The 22037-nt window shown below is 37.9% G+C and overlaps 1 protein-coding gene across 1 annotated transcript in view; it reads left to right on the top strand.

Moving 5' to 3' along the window:
- LOC124613765 (pyrimidine-specific ribonucleoside hydrolase RihA-like) overlaps window positions 1-22037 on the top strand; it is a 69968-nt gene that overhangs the window by 47580 nt on the left and 351 nt on the right. The gene's annotated exons all lie outside the window — the stretch shown is intronic.

Below are 22037 nucleotides of genomic sequence, written 5' to 3'. Positions count from 1 at the left end.
ATCTCTCTTGTCACCTTTCTTAAAGAGGGTTTAACAATGGTATATTTCAGTCTCTCTGGAAAAATGCCTTGAATTAGTGATGCATTACGTATTTCATATACAACTGGGCTTATTATATGGGAACAAATTTTTAGTACTCTATTGGAAACACCACCAAAACCAAATGAGCTTTCATTTTTGACAGAATGTATAATTCTCTTGTTTTCTGAAGGAGACGTTGGTGATACATTCATATGATTGAATTTTATGAAAGTTACTTTTTCCATATACTGCTCTGATTTTTCTCTTGACCTGTTTTCCCTATGCTTTCTTCTATGTTTAAAAAATGACTATTAAATATATTTGCTACGTATGACTCATCATAAACAGCCCTTCCATTCAGTTCAATACCATTGTTATCCTGTTCTGTGGCTGCTTATACCATCTCTTGTTTCACTACATTACATATACTCTTAAGTCTGTTGTCAGAATAACTGACTTCAGACATTATGTGCATTTATTTGATTTTTTAAAATAACGTTTCTTAGTAAATTTGAGTAGTTTTTGTACTGTGCAACTGAAATATGATATCCCGGCTAAGACACAAAGTTGAAATATGCTCACTATTTTTTATTTACTTAAATTTGGCATATTTCGTGGCAGTACCTTTTCCGTTAGATGTTTACAAGGCGATATTGGTCTTGGCTTCAGTTGCCTAGTGGAAGTATGATTCCACAATTGCAGTTTTGTCGGCTGCAGAAATGACCTGGTTCAATGCGTTTGCCTCATTTTTGGTGCTTCAAATACCATTTCTTTGAATGTAGTTTCTTCTTAAAGTTTATATAAAAAACGATAGTAACATAATTCGTTCTTTCTGTTCACTAACAAATTGTTTATGATGGCGACCTGCACATTGTTCTACCGTCAACACACACCAAGAGTTAACTGCCGACTGACTATAGTCAAAGACGACTCCAGCGTCAAAGACATTTTACACAACACACAAGCTTCCACTTGTAATCAGTTTCTTTGCTATTCTTTGACACATTTACTAATAGTAATCAATATGCTGTCACTCTCAAAAATATAAGTAAATTAACATAAGATAAGGCAAATTACAATAAAAAAATTCTGACAAAAAATATAAGAAAACATTTACAATTTGGTATCGACAAATCCGGTAGAAAATGACACATCTCCCAGATCCATTACACAACTACTGCAGGATCTCTATTTGTTCTTGACAACAGATACATTCCCTTTTCCTTTCAAAAGGTACTTTAATCCCTCTAGTGAGCTATGGTTTTTCACATGGCTGTTTAATTTCCTTTCTGATTAGCATATATGGAAAGCTATTTTTAACTAATGATATGAATTTATCATGGACAGATTAAATTTTATGTTAGCATTTGGTTCATTGCAATTTCATTCCAGAACATCTCTTGTAAACTATACCTCAAAACATTTGTCCTGGAGCCATATTTGTCCTAGAGCCATCAACTATTCTGATTTCCATTGGGGAGTATCCATACTGTAAAGAACTAGTTCTTTATCCCAACTAACTGTGCATCATGATCAGAGAGAACATTTGTTACTTGGTAAACAGTTCCATTAAAACTTCGTTTATATGTTTTTCAATGGACTACAGAAAAAGAAACGTGTAAGTGTGAAAAATGTATATATAAAATATAGCACCATACTATCAAATTAATTTGTAAACACAAATGAAAAATCCAGTAAATAAAAAGTTACATTCTACAACATGCTATATATAGGCTTACTAGGTACCATACTTAACAAAGATCTAAAGAAAAATGTAAACCTCTACACATAAGAAAACGCCATTTCATAAAAAAGTCCATAATTTTTGCTTGTTTTTCTTTGATTAGGCAATAGCATGCACTGTACCCTCAAAACGTGATAACTCTGTCATTATTTCATCAGAAAAATTGTGGCGCATCACAAATAGTTTGATTATTTCTAACACATTTACTGCATCGTTAAACGTCACGGAGGAATGCTGAGGCTCTTCTGTACCACCCCTCACAGTCAGTTTCTTGCTATGGGAGCTGCAAGTTGAGGATGTAAAGTCACATGAAAATCCCTTTGGGAATGGACGAGAGTACATTTCAATATCCGCTCAAGAAAGCGGGTCCTCATATTATGAAGCTGAACACTCCCCTTGGAAATGCTACATCTGCGCAAGACAGACTTACCATAATACTATGATTTTTAGTTACTCTAGTTTACAGTACTGGTATAGCACTCAATGCTGCAGTGCACATTGATGAAAACAATACCAGAACCATTTGAAGCTATTTATAATGCACTGAAGGTGGAATATGTGAAGACAAATAAATTTAATACATACTGCAGTCATGAAAAATTTTTATTTCCACAGAAGTTGTAGATTTTCTCCTTTATAGTCTTGGTATATCCTGGCCATACTTCACAGCTAATAGCATCCGCAATTTTTATTATAGCTCTCACTTTTTATTCTGTTTTTGTACTCAGTAAGTCATAAGCTACACAGTGCTTCGTCGGCCTCAAATATTTCTATCAATTTCGTTATAAATTTCGTTTTATATGCTATGCACCATGTAAATTTGGGAGTCATATTGATAAACATTGTGGGTCAGACAGCTGCAGCGATGCTAGTGCTCCAAGCAGTTGATTTTCCCATGCAGTAAACAAGAAGAACACTTCCTTTCGTCAGATCTAAGGCAAGGTGCTAGATTTGATCAAAGAAAATTTGACCAATGCCTAACTTTGACAAAGTTCCTTATTACACTATCAAATTTTATTATAGTCTAATATCGGCCTTACCAATCCACTATCGGCAACCCAATCTGAAACACTGCATCATAACTTGTGCACACCGTGGATATTTTGCTGGGAAAAAAACCACACATATAAATGAAGTTTTACTGTATTTTCTTGGTTTGACCTTCACCAAGGAATACATTATCAATTGGAATCCTAATTTCTTTATCCAACTGTGTTGGAATGTTAATTACTGAGATCAAAGTATAGGATCCAAATAAGATTTCCAGATCATTTTCCCTATCAGAACCCTTTGGAAAATCTACATTGAAGTATCATAGGTCATTAAATGCTTGCTGCTTTCTGACAGCTAGCACAGTAAGGAATCCAGGCTCCTCATAAAAAGTTCAAAATTTCACAGTGGGGTTTATATACAGTATATACAGGATGTACTAGTCAAAGATGTGTAAAAAAAGGCATCTTGGAGCATGATGTTTGCCGATAATGTTGTAATCCATGAACCCACCCAGGAGGCACTTCAAGACCAGCTTGAACAGTGGAGAAAAGCTCTAGAGAAAAGGGAAATGAGAATTAGCAGGGTGAAAACAGAGTATATGTGTACAAAGGATGCCAAAGATATATATATTAACCTGCAAGGAGAACAACTGACGCTGGTCAAGAAATTTAAATACCTAGGCTCTTACATGCAAAGTGATGGAGGACTGGAGGCCGAAATACAGAACAGGATAAATAGTGGATGGATGAACTGGAGGAAACTGAGCAGAGTACTGTGTGATAAGAAGGTTAGCTGCAGAATGAAAGAAAAGCTTTACAAGGCTGTGGTGAGGCCTGTGATGCTGTATAGTGCAGAATGAGTGGGGTGACTTGAAAGGATATACTAAGGAATGAGTACATCAAGGGAACAGTGAAAGTAGGGCCATAGGGAAGTTGATCCAAGAAAATAGACTAAGATGATATGGACATGTGCAGAGAAGAGGGGAGTACTACATGGGGAGAAGAGTTGAAGACCTAGAAATTGAAGGATCAAGGAGAAGAGGAAAACCGAAACTGAGATGGAAAGACAAGGTAGCAGGGGACCTTCGGGAGAAAGGATGGCTCAGAGAAGACGCACTGGATAGGCATTAATGGAAGAGAAGCGTCCAGCAAAGCAACACTGACCCCACATGATGTGGGAAAAGGCTGAGATGATGATGATGATTATATACAGTGAAAATTGAACCATTTTTCAGTATTAATTCTCAAGTACACACTTATATGTGCTGATCACTACAAAACTTCTGTTCCATCTTAATGTATGTACCAACACCTCCTTTTTCTCATATTAGTTCTGCATGAGTAAGCTGACAGAGTGCAATATTTTATATGTAATTTATTTAACCCTGTGGTTATATGGTGCTTAGATAGGATGTCTATGTTTTCAGAGCTGTCTAAATTTTCCAAACAGACAAGAAGCTCTTCTACCTTATTACCCAATCCTCTAATATTTTGATGAAATAAGCTAAATCTATTTTTCTGTGCATACTTTAGCAGTTTGTGGGGCTCTTCTATTATTGTGAATTCTTTCAAAACAAGGTGCCTGAATCCTGATTCTAACCTAAAAAAGATGCATCTATGACACCAGTAACCACAGAGATCTTGCTTGGTGTGATGGTGCCCCCTGTATATTATCTGCAATAAGCTCAGTCAACCTACCTTTCCCTCTCTTATTCATGTGTAGGCCATGTCTAGAATAACCTCATCTCCCAACTGTAGCAACAGGCACTGCACTCAAATGAGATATCATTTCAGTCAGCAGTAGCCTGCTGAACTCAGTGTTCACCCAGGGCTCATCACGGCACTGCAGGAACTTCACAAAACTCACATTTGTGCATGTAGTTGCTACTCCAGTTTCTTCGAGGTCATCCCTATGAGCTCTAGAAACAATGGCACTGGTACCCCAAAGTAACTTAATTTTATGTTAATGAACTATGGATCAAAATAAAACACAAACTATTGATTCAATAATTCATTCTTCATGCTACACCAAAAAATCATTCTCATTAAATACACAAAGACCACAAAGAAAGTATAAAAATAAACTGTCAAGTTCTATAGTGTATTTTCATCCTAAAGGGAAATTCTGAAAATGCTGTAACAGTCACTGACTGGAAATATTTGTTTATTCAATTATCTATTTCGATCTTTTTTTTTATCTTCAGACTGATCTAAATACAGAAACATGCAGAAAAATGTACACAATGGTAGGCTATCAACTGCAATAAGCAGTACCATAATGCACTTAGACTGAAAAGTTAGCAAAGTGAAGTTAACAGAAAAACTGATCAAAATGTATAGCCATATGTGGCATTGTCACAGAGTAAATTCATGATAAAATACATGTCCCCGCTTGGGTCATCGCTTGCATACTGTGCTTACATCATCAGTGCAAACAGCTGAGGGGGCATGGCAGCTACATATCATTGGCTAACTGCAGTTTACAATGGTGTAATACAAATTTAGAAATGTAATCTTAGACTATGTCTGCACACAACTTAATTGAATACCTTAAAATTCAATTAAAAGGGCTTTACAGTCATGAGTCAAAAGGGAAATATCAGTTTAAATTCTAAGGGGAACTGCAAATAAGTGTATGTGCCATACACATTACAATAAAGTTAACTGACAGCAATTGTCAAATGATAAAAAAACTGTGGGCACAGTGGGCATACCTAAAACAGAACTGAGGAACTGCTGGCTGCACAAGGTGAAGACATTATTAAAATGGACAGAACGAGAAATAAAATTAATAAAAGCACCAAGACTAAAAAAAGTATGACAAAAACCTATAGTTAAAATCATAAAAAGTTAAATTCTAGGATTTAATAAAAGATAATTGATTTTTCATCAAGCCATTCATTCCAGCCACTAATTAAGAAACTAATTATTGTGTTACTTTTGCACCATCAAAATACATTGCTCTTTAAAATTTGAGCATGAAATTTTAAACCTTAATTTAAAAAACCTAAAATAATTATAAAATAAAAGAACTAATGAACTAAAATGCAATAAAGAGGATAAGTGGTATATTATATTCAGTATTTAAGGAAATATATGTTTCCCACCTGTATATTTTATCTCCAAAATAATAAATTTGTGAATATATCAATTTAAATACTTAAATGAAACAAAATAGTCATAACAAATCATATTTTTTCTAAAGAAACTAGACACCTTAATAATAATTAACATTTCTTTTCTACAATTAATTCTATAACAATTATGAAACCTCAACTATGAATTAATTGTAAACCAACCTACAATGATATTAGCAAAATAAATACAAAAACTTTGATTTGACACAAAAGATACACTGAATAAAATTTGTTTTATTGAATTTAAATCATTTATAGTATTTTATAATCCACAAGCACTAAAACTATAGTAAAAAATTCAGTTATACAAAGTAGAGGATACTATGACACAAATTCATTAACATCATTTTTCTGTATAAAAAATAAGCAATCAAGATATCCTAATTTGCACAGAACAGTTTTCAGTGCAAGTGAAATATTACACTCACATGTCATGCTGCAGCACCAGTACAATGTGGTCAGCTGAGATGATGTAAGCATGTGACTGAGTGCATTTTTGTATTAATTAGCTCTGAAGGAGGAGATTGTCTTACAGTTTAGCTATGTTTACAGTGTCACTGTCTCAAATTTATGATAAACTGAACTTTTATTTCTTCAATACCTATATTCCACTCAGGACTTCCCATTACCATATTTCTTCAGCAAACAAATGAAGAATAAATGCCTCATTTCAAGAGGGCACTTAGTACATATTTAGTTGAAACTGAGACAAAAATTTTCTCAAAATCTATAAATTCCTGTAGCATTGGTAAATCATACTAACTGCTATATTCAATAATATTGTTCACAAAACTGCAAATGGTACACTGAGCTATTTCTGCCCCATTCCTCAGTTAAAATATTCTTTCCCTTTTTCTCTTTCTAGGGAGTTCTTTCAACAATTATAAAGTTTAGTAACCATCTTGTACATTATGGAATAGACAAAAGATTTATAGTTTTCTACATGCAAACATTAACTTTCAGCCTGAAGATTGATTTGCTGCAGCTCTCCACACTACTCTATTCATCTCAGAGTAACTACTGCAACTTACATCCTTTTGAACCTGCTTGATGTATTCATCTCATCATCTCCCTCTATGATCCCCCTCCCCCTCCCTGCACACACACACACACACACACACACACACACACTTCCTTCAAATACGAAATTGGTGACCTTTTGGTGTCTCAGAATGTGTCCTGTCAACCAGTTCTTTCTTTTAGTCATGTTATGCCACAATTTTCTTTTCTCCCCAAATATATTCAGTACATCCTCACTGGTTGCGTGATCTACCCATCGAAACTTCAGCATTCTTCTGTACTACCACATTTCTCCTTTTTTCTGAACTGTTTTTTGTACACATTTCACTTTCATACAGTTCACATTTCACTTTCATACAAGACTGCACTCCAGACAAATAACTGCGAGAAGGACTTCCTAATACTTAAATCTACATTCAATGTTAACACATTTCTCTTCTTTGGAAATGGTTTTCTTGCTACAGCCAGTCTACATTTCACATCCTTTCTACTTTGGGCATCATCAGTTATTTTACTGCTCAAAACTCATCTACTACTTTTAGTGCCTAATTTCATAATCTAATTCCCTGAGCACCACCTGATTTAAATTGACTACATTTCATTACCTTGTTTTGCTTTTGTTGACAGGACACTGTCCATTTTGTTCAGCTGCTCTCCCAAGTCCTTTGCTGTCTCTTAAAAGAATTACAATGTCATTGGCAAACCTCAAAGTTTTTATTTCTTCTCTCTGAACTTTAATTTCTTCTCTTAACTTTTCTTTGGTTTCCTTTATTGCTTGCTTAATGTACAGATTGAATAATATTGAGGATAAACTACAACCCTGTGTAATTCCCTTCTCAACCACTGCTTCCCTTTCATGACCTTTGACTCTTATAACTGCCACCTGGTTTCTGTAAAAATTGTGCATAACTTTCACTCCCTGTATTTCCCCCCGTTACCTTCATAATTTCAAAGGGTGTATTCCAGTCAACATTTTCAAAAGGTTTCTTCAAATCTATGAATGCTATAAATGTAGGTTGGCCTTTCCTTAACTAACCTTCTAAGTTAAATTGTAGGGTCAGTACCACCTCGCATGTTCCTACATTTCTCCAGAATCGAATCTGATTTTCCCCGATGCCAGCTTCCACCAGATTTTGTTGATGGTGTTAAGACAGAAACCAGCCAAAAATTTACTTTCAGTTCCTTTATTCAAAGGATACCGTTACCGGTTTCAAATCGTTGTGATTCATCCTCAGACGGTTTACACGCTTTCTTTATGATATGTGGTGCGTTTTTACAGATTAATTGTCGTGAAATGTCAGTTTCGACTGTTTGTTTTCATAACATTCATCCAACAGATGTAAATGCATTCCCACTGCATCCTCGTTGTTGCACAAGTAAATAGTTCTCACTGAACACTTTAGATTTGTCGCTGAGATCATTTCTACCATGCACCACGTTTTGATACATACATGTATTTTACCTCTGTAATATTTTATCCAAGAGGATGCCATCATCATTTAACCATACAGTAGAGCTGCAGGCCCTTGGAAAAAAAGGCTGTAGTTTCCCCTTACTTTAAACTGTTCGCAGCATTAGCACAGCAGTGCTGTGCTGGCTGATGTTACAAGGCCAAGTTAGTCAAACATCCAGACTGCTGTCCTTGGAACTGCTTTGTCAGGCCTTTCAACAGATACCCCTCATTGTAGTTGCACTTACAGTACAGCTCACCACCAAGGCACATTCCTTGGTTTATGGGGTATTTCTCTCAAAAATTCATTTATGAATAAGTTGGAATCACTTGTTTTATTTTGTTATACTTATTTTATTTACCTCAGCTTAGTTTACCTTTTGCATTGCACACAAGGTTTAACTTTGTGAATACTGCTTAAAATGAAAATAATTCCAGCAGTGACTCTAAACAGTGGGCGACAGGTCCTACCTGGTGATAACGCAGTGGCGCCATACCCTGGTTCCTCAAGTGGACTTCAGATTGGTCTGATGTTGGTTGTTATATGAAGAAATCCAGCAACAAGAACAAATATCTGGAATTCGGAGTCTGCAAATACAACTGCCACAAAACTGTGGAAGGTTTTGTATTGGTCAGACTGAAAGGATTTTCAAGGCTCACTCCAAGGAACACACATACAGCCAAAATAAGAGCATATTTGGTACTCATTTGGTAAGGGCAGTAGTAGGAAATATGCAGGATAATATGGAAGACCCCCCTACGAACCATGGACCTTGCCGTTGGTGGGAAGGTTTGCGTGCCTCAACGATTCAGATAGGCGTACCGTAGATGCAACCACAACGGAGGGGTATCTGTTTGAGAGGCCAGACAAATGTGTGGTTCCTCCTGAAGAGGGGCAGCAGCCTTTTCAGTAGTTGCAGGGGCAACAGTATGGATGATTGACTGATCTGGCCTTGTAACACTAACCAAAACGGCCTTGCTGTTGTGGTACTGTGAACGGCTGAAAGCAAGGGGAAACTATAGCCGTAATTTTTCCCGAGGGTATGCAGCTTTATTGTGTGATTAAATGGTGATGGCATCCTCTTGGGTAAAATATTCCGGAGGTAAAATAGTCCCCCATTCGGATCTCTGGGCGGGGACTACTCAAGAGGACGTCGTTATCAGGAGAAAGAAAACTGACGTTCTACAAACGGATCGGAGTGTGGAATGTCAGATCCCTTAATCGGGCAGGTAGGTTAGAAAATTTAAAAAGGGAAATGGATAAGTTAAAGTTAGATATAGTGGGAATTAGTGAAGTTTGGTGGCAAGAGGAACAAGACTTTTGGTCAGGTGAATACAGGGTTATAAATACAAAATCAAACAGGGGTAATGCAGCAGTAGGTTTAATAATGAATAAAAAAATAGGAGTGTGGGTAAGCTACTACAAGCAGCATAGTGAACGCATTATTGTGGCCAAGACAGACACGAAGCCCACGCCTACTACAGTAGCACAAGCTTATATGCCAACTAGCTCTGCAGATGATTAAGAAATTGATGAATTGTATGATGAGATAAAAGAAATTATTCAGGTAGTGAAGGGAGACGAAAAATTAATAGTCATGGGTGACTGGAATTCGACAGTAGGAAAAGGAAGAGAAGGAAACATAGTAGATGAATATGTATTGGGGCTAAGAAATGAAAGAGGAAGCCACCTGGTAGAACTTTGCACAGAGCATAACTTAATCATAGCTAACACTTGGTTCAAGAATCATGCAAGAAGGTTGTATACATGGAAGAACCCTTGAGATACTAAAAGGTTTCAGATAGATTATATAATGGTAAGACAGAGATTTAGGAACCAGGTTTTAAATTGTAAGACATTTCCAGGGGCTGATGTGGACTCTGACCACAATCTATTGGTTATGAACTGTAGATTAAAACTGAAGAAACTGCAAAAAAGTGGGAATTTAAGGAGATAGGACCTGGATAAACTGAAAGAACCAGAGGTTGTAGAGAGTTTCAGGGAGAGCATAAGGGAAGAATTGACAGGAATGGGGGAAATAAATACAGTAGAAGAAGAATGAGTAGCTTTGAGGGATGAAGTAGTGAAGGCAGCAGAGGATCAAGTAAAAAGACGAGGGCTAGTAGAAATCCTTGGGTAACAGAAGAGATACTGAATTTAATTGATGAAAGGAGAAAATACAAAAATGCGGTAAATGAAGCAGGCAAAAAGGAATACAAATGTCTCAAAAATGAGATCGACAGGAAGTGCAAAATGGCTAAGCAGGGATGGCTAGAGGACAAATGTAAGGATGTAGAGGCACATATCACTATGGGTAGGATAGACACTGCCTACAGGAAAATTAAAGAGACCTTTGGAGAAAAGAGAACCACTTGCATGAATATTAATAGCTCAGATGGAAACACAGTTCTAACCAAAGAGGGGAAAGCAGAAAGGTGGAAGGAGTATATAGAGGGTCTATACAAGGGCGATGTACTTGAGGACATTATAATGGAAATGGAAGAGGATGTAGATGAAGATGAAATGGGAGATATGATACTGCATGAAGAGTTTGATAGAGCACTGAAAGACCTGAGTCGAAACAAGGCCACGGGAATAGACAACGTTCCATTAGAACTACTGACGGCCTTTGGAGAGCCAGTCCTGGGAAAACTCTACCATCTGGTGAGCAAGATGTATGAGACAGGCGAAATACCCCCAGAATTCAAGAAGAATATAATAATTCCAATCCCAAAGAAAGCAGGTGTTGACAGATGTGAAAATTACCGAGCTATCAGTTTAATAAGTCACAGCTGCAAAATACTAATGTGAATTCTTTACAGACGAATGGAAAAACTGGTAGAAGCCAACCTCAGGGAAGATCAGTCTGGATTCCGTAGAAATGTTGGAACACATGATGCAATACTGACCCTACGACTTATCTTAGAAGAAAGATTAAGGAAAGACAAACCTACGTTTCTAGCATTTGTAGACATAGAGAAAGCTTTTGACAATGTTGACTGGAATACTCTCTTTCAAATTCTGAAGGTGGCAGGGGTAAAATACAGGGAGCGAAAGGCTATTTACAATTTGTATAGAAACCAGATGGCAGTTATAAGAGTTGAGGGACATGAAAGGGAAGCAGTGGTTGGGAAGGGAGTGAGACACGGTTGTAGCCTCTCCCCGATGCTATTCGATCTGTATATTGAGCAAGCAGTAAAGGAAACAAAAGAAAAGTTCAGAGTAGGCGTTAAAATCCGTGGAGAAGAAATAAAAACTTTAAGGTTCGCCAATGACATTGTAATTCTGTCAGAGGCAGCAAGGGACTTGGAAAAGCAGTTGAACGGAATGTACAGTGTCTTGAAAGGAGTGTCTAAGATGAATATCAACAAAAGGAAAACGAGGATAATGGAATGTAGTCGAATTAAGTCAGGTGATGCTGAGGGAATTAGATTAGGAAATGAGACACTTAAAGTAGTGAAGGAGTTTTGCTATTTGGGGAGCAAAATAATTGATGATGGTCGAAGTAGAGAGGATATAAAATGTAGACTGGCAATGGCAAGGAAAGCGTTTCTGAAGAAGAAAAATTTGTTAACATTGAGTATAGATTTAAGTGTCAGGAAGTCGTTTCTGAAAGTATTTGTATGGAGTCTAGCCTTGTACGGAAGTGAAACATGGACGATAAATAGTTTAGACAAGAAGAGAATAGAAGCTATCGAAATGTGGTGCTACAAAAGAATGCTGAAGATTAGATGGGTAGATCACATAACTAATGAGGAGGTATTGAATAGAATAGGGGAGAAGAGGAGTTTGTGGCACTACTTGACTAGAAGAAGTGATCGGTTGGTAGGATATGTTCTGAGGCATAAAGGGATCACCAAGATAGTACTGGAGGGCAGTTTGGAGGGTAAAAAAAAATGGTTCAAATGGCTTTGAGCACTATGGGACTCAACTGCTGAGGTCATTAGTCCCCTAGAACTGAGAACTAGTTAAACCTAACTAACCTAAGGACATCACAAACATCCATGCCCGAGGCAGGATTCGAACCTGCGACCGTAGCGGTCCTGCGGTTCCAGACTGCAGTGCCTTTAAGCGCACGGCCACTTCGGCCGGCGGAGGGTAAAAATCGTAGAGGGAGACCAAGAGATGAATACACTAAGCAGATTCAGAAGGATGTAGGCTACAGTAGGTACTGGGAGATGAAGAAGGTTGCACAGGATAGAGTAGCATGGAGAGCTGCATCAAACCATTCTCGGGACTGAAGACCACAACAACAACAACAACAACAATATCGAAGAGTTACATAGGTCATCACAAGGGCAAATATTAAAGCTACTTGAGGAAATGGAGATCTACACCCATAGAAAATGGCAACCAGGATTACTGCTTTATGTACAGTGAGAACCTTGACGCCTACTTTGATCTATTCAGGAACTTACTTGAGTGAACAGTGTCAACCACCACAGCAGCTTGGCATGTAGCCGTGGACAAGAGACAATGGCGGTACGGAGATTGGGCTTCATTCCACAAGCAACTCCGACTATCGACTATTGGGACATTCCTCTAATAATTATGCTTTTATTGTCCATCTTCACATAAGATTGAGCTTTGTACACCTTGTCATACTAGAAAGTTTTCTGTTAAGATTCTACTGTATATTACTTTTTACATCTTTTGTTCTGACTTCCACACAGTGTTGTATTATTTATATTATAATATCAGTAGGCTTCTATAAATAATCTTTTGCCTCTGACATGTATTTTAGTTCTACATATCGTATTACATTGTTAAGACACACAGTCTGCCATATGAAATCATTTTAATTAATTATCATGCATATTCTGTTTTAATTTACTGAATTTATGATACTGATTACTCATGTACTGCAGCACTAGCAGCACTGGCATAGTTATATTTGTGTAAATATAGGTTCCCCCAGACTGTTACCAGCACTTTTTACATACCCACTTATACAGGTTATTCAACAATGATATTCTTATCTGAATACTTTTAATGGTATGTGTGGTTGGTATATATAGCTGCTAAACAAGTTATATTTTTATGTATTCCTAGGTTTTCTGTACATTTAGCCTTGTCACAGTACTGTTTCATCTATTTTCCGGAACAGATGATGATGGTAATAAGCCAAAACCAGAATGTGAGTTGTACAACATGTATGATAAAGGCAGGCATTTATAAATAAATATATTTGGCTGCTTGGAAAGTACACAAATGTCATTTAATTCTACTTTTTTGCTGCAGTCTTTCTGGTGTTTGGTCACTATTGATCACTTGTGCTGCCCAAGTCAAATGTAGTGCACATGGTTGCAGATGTCTGTTGCTGCTGGCATGTCACTTTTACTACTAAGTATTTCTTCAGACTTGCAAGCCCACAGTGTACAGAGAACAGAGAACCTTCCTGTTTTTGGTGCAGGCGAATGCATTTTGGATCTTATGCATGTTGTAGAAGCTGGATGGAACACCAATCAGATGAAGATGTTTTCCTGTTATGTGTCGTATAATCTGTGGTGCATCAGGATGGCTATAGACCTGGTAAGCTATATGGGATTTACATGTTGGCTGTGGCAGCCTCAGTAATGTTCCTCACAGCTGTGTTCATCTGGCTGGTATCCCAGACTTAATGGACAGCAGATACCCACTTCCATTACTCATATCAACTAATTCTTCCACTGCTTCATGGAATAAATGAAAAGCATAATACTGTGTATGTTACATAGGATTAATTTATTTAGTTAACTGGTTTTCGGCTTGCAAGGCCATCATCAGACTTTAACTATCATCATCGAAGAAGTTACAATATTTGTAAACAACAATGGAAAAGATGTTACTCATCTAGACTGAACCACAAACACACAGTAAAAATCATCTTTGAGACTACAGTGGTAATTTGATGTAAAGATGTAAACAGTTGAACACTAAGTAAATATAAAAGGAGCAAACCAGGGAAAACATTAACACTAAACTTCAAAAACAGTGTCTACATAACAAACAATGAGAAATCCAGGATGGAATAATGAAAAGGATAGACTGTTACCATATAGAGGAGATGTTGAGTCACAGAGAGGCATAGCTGAAACACTGTTACACATGTGAGCTTTTGGCAAAAAAGGTCTTCTATGAAAGTAGACAACACACATATTCATGCAAGCCAAACTCACACACACATGGTCACTGTCTCTGGCCACAGAGAGCAGCTGTCTTTTTGCTGTACCTGTCTGTGACTCAGTATCTCCTCTATATGGTGAGCAGAATCTGTCCTTTTCATAATACTGTCTATAAAACAATTTACATTAACTTAACAATCCCAATAAAATAAAATAATTATTTGATAAGATCACTAAATAATAGCTTGAAGAGGTATTCAACATGGAAAATGATACAGAAACACAATAAAAGTTAGAATTGACAATCACAACAGGTAATACGGAATACACAGGCAATCACAATAAAATAAAAACAAATAAATACAGGAAAATGGAGGAATAGAAAGGAACAGACAATATAGTACGTAATGGAAAGCTGAAAGGATTTAGTCAAGAATAGGAGAGGGAAGTACTGAGCTGTTTGGTCATTCACTATTAAATCAGGACTTTGGGCCAAATGGTTGTTGATTTCCAGGGCTTACAACAAGTTGTGTTTGTGGCCTTTGTTTGCTAAGTGAAGGATATGGGACTGTGGCTGGCAGCTGTGGTCCTCACTCATTACATTCTCAGAAAATGTGGAACCTTAATTCTGAAATCTTCAGTTGCACTGATTTTCAACCAGCCTAATTGCTAAGTCTCTGGCTGATTGACCAATAATCGATATTCCATAGCATATCAATTACTGAGAACAATATGGAAGAAATAAAGAAAATGGTAATGCAAAACTACCAAATCAGCATCAGAGAGGTTGCTGATAATGTTGACATATCCTTTGGCTCATGACAAGCAATTTTTTCAGATGTTTTGGGCATGAAACATGTAGCAGCAAAGTTATTTATGAAATTAATGATTTTCAACCAAAAACGATATTGCATAGACATCACTCAGGAATTGCTGAATGAAGTCAACAATTTTCCAGAACTTTTAAACAAGGTGACAAAACAAGAGTATATGGGTACAATGTTGAAACCAAGGCCCAATCATCCCAATGAAAACTGCCTGAGGAGTCGAGACCATAAAAAATTCAACAGGTTTGACCACATGCGAGGGTTCTTCTCACTGTTTTCTTCACTTACAATGGGATAGTGGATCATTAGTTCCTGCCTTATGGTTGTACGGTCAGTAAGGTATACTACCTCAAAGTTATATGCAATTTGCATAAAGCAATCCAAAGAAAACGACCAGAATTGTGGCAAAACCACTCATGGAAATTGCATCATGATAGTGCTCCTTCTCACACCTCAATGCTTGTTCATGATTTTCTGGCAAAACACAAAACCATTATGTTGCCACAGCCACTGTATTTGCTGGACATGGCCCCCTGCAACTTCTTTCTACTCCCATGGCTGAAGAGAACTGTGAAAGGATGTCATTTTGCCCCCACTGATGAGATACAAACAGAATTGCTAAAGGAGCTGAAATTGTAATGAAAATTGAATTGTAGAAGTACTTCTAAGATTGGAAGAAGTGCTGGCACACATTTATTATATCAAAAGGGGATTACTTTGGAAGGGACAAAGTTGATGTTGATGAATAAATAAAGATTCTTTAACAAAATCGAAAATTCCCATTACTTTCTGATCAAACCTCGTATGTAACACCTCTCCCAACAAGTCTTTAGTAGTATGTCAAGTACTAATTTGTTTTAAATAGGATTGTTAATTTGATATTAACTGTCATATGGGCAGACTTTTCAAGTTTAATGCTAATGTTTTCCACAGTTTCCTGCCTTTATTGTATAACTTTTTACCATTTTATTGAATTACCACCAAACTGTCAAAAATGACATTTATTCTGTCTGTGTCTCAGTTCAGATGAGTGACATCTTTTCCACTGTTGTTTACAAATACTTCTTTGTTGACAGAACTTGTAATCTGATGATAGCCTTGTAAGCCAAAAACAGGTTGCCTAAATAAATTAATCCTGCAGGACATAAACAATATTGTGCTTTTCATTTAATACATATACTCAATACTGTATGCAGTACAAGACAAGACTGGAAAATGCCTATCCATATACAGCAAGATGTTTAATGGTCTAGTCCATTTAACTGACAGCTTGATGCCTCCAGACCTTGACACCTCCAGTGAAGCACCAACACCTGCTTCCTTTGGAAAGTCAAGACCATATTTATCAGCTGCAAGCAGACTCAGTTTATGGTGATCAGTGACTTCCAGGAATGACTGTGATGACACAATGAGTGGAAGTGCCAACAGAGCATTCACTGTATCTTGTGGAAGCAAGTGGCAGACCATTACGTGTCCTCCCTTCTATGGAAGAGCATTTACACTGCACTTGGGAATTTGTCAAACTGACTGGAGAGGGCACAGAAAACATCATAATAGGGAACAATAATTATGGGGAAAGGCATTGTAGCCCAGGACTGACAGTTGCAGTTCTCTTAATGTGTAATGGGAGAGTGGTTGTTTAATACAACTAAAGGAATGGTAAGAGTACAATCACACAACAAAATAAAAAGTAGATGACTACACAGAAAAGAAACAGAGTAGCTGTCTAAAGTCTATGAGGGATTACACCTATGTTGCAACAATAAACTTAAACTTTTGAATGTGGTTGCAGTTCCAGATTATGGTTGCACGTGTTCTGTAGCTGGTGTTCTCCTTGTTCATTTGTCTAGCTTACCGAGTGCAAGGCACCCTTGCTTTTACATATTGCTCAACTTCCTTATTCATGTGTTTCCACCAGTAATAAAATTCTGCAATGTGACAAACAGCCACACCTCTCTCGCTGTATCTTGCAAAGACTGTATCATGGCTTGATATAGCACCTCACCAGACAAACTGTCTGGGACCACAATTTTCTGACACTAGTATGTTTCCTGCTAAGGTATTACACTGTGTGTACTGAATTTTGGATGCATCACAATCATTACTGTTGTGAACCCTTGCACTGTGGGTGCTTCAATTGCTTCTCGCTCAAACTGATTTGCTACAATGCACACACATTCCAACTTGCAACATCTGCATTACCATTTGCTTTCCCTGGTACATTGGTTGTGCATTTTCGGTGAGAATCTGGCATTGCTGAAAGTTATCTACTGGCACTGAGTACTATTAATACTCAGGGAGTAGTGCAGCCAATTTCCCTGAGCATCTTGTGGCAAATACACCACTTTTCCCAGGGGGGTATAAAGGGTTTTTCATATCCAGGCATGCAAGAATGGGGCTAGTAACTCCTTCGGTCATACAAGAGATTCTTCACACTCTGCAATGCAATGAATTTGGCACCCTTTTTCAGCAATTACAATTTCTGCAGTCAAGCCCATATTTTCGATTTTTATTTGCCATATTTTTATTTATTTATTTTTATTTTATTTTTGAAGACTGGAATTCTTTTACCATTTCACATATTGTGGATGTTGTGGACAGCTTTGACAAGCTGCAGATTGGATTCTGCTTCTCTCTGAATAATGATATGACATAAAGACCGAGCGACCGCTATGGTCGCAGGTTCGAATCCTGCCTCGGGCATGGATGTGTGTGATTTCCTTAGGTTAGTTAGGTTTAAGTAGTTCTAAGTTCTAGGGGACTGATGACTTCAGATGTTAAGTCCCATAGTGCTCAGAACCATTTGAACCTAAAGAGCAAAGCTCTTTCTGGGTGAAGTGACATTTCTACAGGCTAGGGTGAAGTGTGCAGCCCTCAGTTCTTCTAGCACATTCTGAAACATTGCACTGTGACATCAATGTTCCTACACAAAACAAGAATGTTATCTATATACATTGGCCAAAACGCCCTCTAGCACATGTTGGGATGTCACCATGGCAGTTTTTCATCAAAAAGGCATGCACCCTCATTCTTAGGTGCAATAACTATTGGTGTTACCCTTGAGCTCTCACTCTCCTCTATAATTCCATGTTGGAGCTGCTGTGTCTTCAACTTCTCCAATACTAGTTTAAGATGGTGCAGTATAAATTATAGCTTCTTGTACATTGCCTGCACATCTTTGGTGGGAATCTGACAGTGCTGAAGTGGTCCACTGGGACTAAATACTTCTATATACTCATTGAGTAGCATAACAATTCTTTTCTGAGCATCTTTAGGCAAATAAGCCACTTTCCCATACTAGCTTGTCGGCAGCTTTCCCTCACTGTGGGCCACAGAAACCTTCTTCCTTTCCTAACCCTTCTTCTTTTAATGATTACAAGCTTGCAATCACTGTTCAACAAGCTAATTTAGCTTCCACTTCTCCAAAATTATCCATTCTGACAGGAAGTACACAATGTTCATGATGATTTTGAGCATACAACATACAATGCTCTATTTAGTTCATGACTGTACACCAATGGCTCCACAACATACAATACATCAATCAGCAATGTGGCCCCAATGTCTGTCCTGTTCTTTCCAAAGTCCTATCAGGGGAATTTAGCTTGAGACACTACAGTCGCAGTTTAGCAATAGTGTTAATTCCTTTAATATAACCCCACATGAATGTAATATCATCAGCTGAGGCACCATTTGGGAATGGATCACGCACCGAACATCACAGTATGCCACTTTCAATCAACTACAGCACAATGCAAAGCCATGTAATCCAGTGAGAGGACAGTTTCATTATTCCTGCCTAAGTTATGACATATTTCAAGAAAAATGTGGAAACAGGATCTAAGAAATGGTTTTTGACCAAACCAAGCTTATAATAACAAATTTTTTTGCATTGCCATCATCCACAACATTCGTCTTGTGAAGCAAAAACTTATAATACTTCCTTCTACTTTGCCTAATTTACAGCAAGACAGGGTTATGTTGTCTATCATGAAGAACCTATGGCTACCTGCAGTCTAGGGTGTAATAAAAGTTTTCCTCCATGCTCTTCTATATTGTTGGTTACACAAAAGTCTGCCACTGACATTGTTTTCTGCTGACCTGTGGCTGCATTCACCAAAAAGTGCTGTTGTCACTGGGCAGTGAAAGCACAGCTCACTCATCTGTTTAATGCGCACATGCTGTGCTACATGAAGACATTTACTATTGCTCACATCCTGTTATTCAGTGGCCCGACTGACTGCCATTTCCACACTGTAGTGCCTTGAAATACCTACTGCATGTGACCCAAGTGGTGTGATTGATAACTTGTCACTTGAGATCCAAACTGATTCCTCCATTCCCATGGTTGCTTGTTGGATTCCATTTCTGTCAGATGTGTTGTGGATGTGCTACTCTAATTTTTAAACTATTGGGGAAATCTGGTCAGACCTTCTTCGACACATCACTTGGTAGTCTGGAGAGAAATGTGTGCAAGCTCCTTGGTCTCTTGGATCACTATGTGATTCACTGCTGGATTCTGTGTTAGAATGTATGGATTTGTATTGATTTCGTGAAAGTTTAAGTGTCCTCCTGCCTGCTTCATAGATATGCTTTTAAATAACTCTCAGTGCTGCTTAGTGGTACTTCCTGACTGGTAGCATTCCAACAATCTAGTTATCAAACCTGTGAAAGTTTACACACATCTTAATTTCTCATGACATGTTACAAAAGCACACTCAAAAATCACCTGTGAACTTAAGCCATCCTAAGTTAGCAGTTAGTCCTCTGACCCTTGTTCAAGGTCATTTCAGTCCCCAGATTTTAACTTCTTCCCCAGGTTTCCTCCCAAAAACTGTTACCAAAGGGGATATGGTTAAGTAAACAGTTGGGAAAAAGAGACTGCATGGTGAAGGTGTTTCCACCCTTCTGACTATCCTCAAGATATTTAGCTCTTCAATCCAGCTCTGTTTATCTACTACCATCTTTGCAGACTCATTTAACAGCTGTTACATCATCTCTTGTATGGTAACTTTATTGCCCACAAACATATTCTAACTACTGGGTAGTAAGGATGGAAAGGCTTAAGCAAATAGACTGTGCATGCCACAAAGCTCACCCATTAATATTTGATGACCTCAGCCTCCGGCATCAGTTGGGCAGCATTTCTGCACCTGATATGTCAGGATGGTCAACCTAACATATACCTGGTGAGCTGTAAAAGTTAGCATGTCAGCGATACTGGCCTACAGTTGCATCTTTTTGCACTACCAGTTGCTGCAGTGGCAGCTCCAGCAATGTTCTCCACAGTTGAGCTCACCAGTTGGGGTCTCAGGTTCCATGGACTGAGTCCACCAAATAACCAAGGCCATGATGATTTAAAAACATTTATTCAGTGCTGTGTAAAATATAAGAAAAGACTAGCTCTGGCCTATCCATGTACACCCAGACATCACAGTTCTACAGACCAATGTTACACTAATGGATGGGTTCCAAAGCCAGCTTCCTAATGACATGTCATTTTTCAACTGCCAGCTGCCATCTCTAGAAGCAGTTGTGAAGGCCCAGTCAGTAATGATGGCTAATTTTCTGTGTTCAGCTGACAGCATAACCACAAGAGATGCAGTTTATGACATAGTGCCGAAATGGCAAGTTCCAGCAGATAATACACCCCTACACTTTGGGGAAGCGAGGTAAGTGCACTGCTGAAGGCGGTTTACCTGTGTCCTGCCTGTATTTCTTGCTTTCATTTTGCCCATTGCTCTGCATATCAATTTGAGGCTACACACACTGACCGGGAAAGTTTTTCATGGCCTCTTAAGCTCATATGTTGTATTGTGAGCACCACGTAGCTGCTATAGGTGAGTGGTCAGTGAGCAGATGACCAAGTTCTTCAGCACTGGGTGATGGTGAGTTGTGCGTGGTTCATTTCAAATTGAACCAGCTGGTCAATGTATAAAACTGTCTCTTCCTTTATGCATTGTATAATATTTGCAGACTTCTTCATGAAGAAATCTGTTTTGCCAACTATAAGTTGTAGCTTGTAAGTACGCAAGTGAATCCTATTTGCTATTGATCTGAAAGGGCTGCTTTCTTTGTGCTTGTTTGGCACTTCATAAATTTTAGATAAAATTGGAGTTTTGTGCACAAGTTTTGATTGTATAAGCATCAGTTCTTGTGAACTTGATTAAAGTCTTCAGCTTTTTAAATTACCTCAGTGATGGGATCCACTCTCAGTTCTTTGTACAGACAGGCAGGACATAGATAAACAGTACTAGTCTCTACCTTATGTAAAAGGTCTCAGCGATCAAACAAGCAAACAGCTTCTCTGGGTTGGTCTCCAGCCCATTTTTTACAGCATCTATAAGACACAGAATGGATTAAGTTCCACAAAGGGCAAGATACATGCCCTATGCACTGTAGGCATGTACAAGGTGGACTGTGAGTGTGGAGAAGTGTATTTTGGTGAAACTGGCAGACCAGTAGCAACACACATCCAGCGCACAAATGCCTCTTTTGTCTTGGGTACTAAGGTACCACAAGAAATTGTTCGTACTTGTCAAGCAGCCAGGCAATTAAATATGGAAGTATTGGATCAGGGATGCTATTTAAGTACTGAAACACCCTATATGAACAGAGAAATAAAAGTTCCAAGCACAGATTTTTTTCAGTCATGTTATGATATTATCATTTTTGGGAGTACTGCTTTTCTAAATATTTGTACATACAGTTTTACAAGCATTTACATGTAAGACCAATATG

The sequence above is a fragment of the Schistocerca americana genome, chromosome 4 (assembly GCF_021461395.2).
Source record: "Schistocerca americana isolate TAMUIC-IGC-003095 chromosome 4, iqSchAmer2.1, whole genome shotgun sequence".
Taxonomy (NCBI): Eukaryota; Metazoa; Arthropoda; class Insecta; order Orthoptera; family Acrididae; genus Schistocerca; species Schistocerca americana.
Note: the sequence above shows the minus strand (reverse complement) of the source record. Positions and strands in the feature narration are given on the sequence as shown.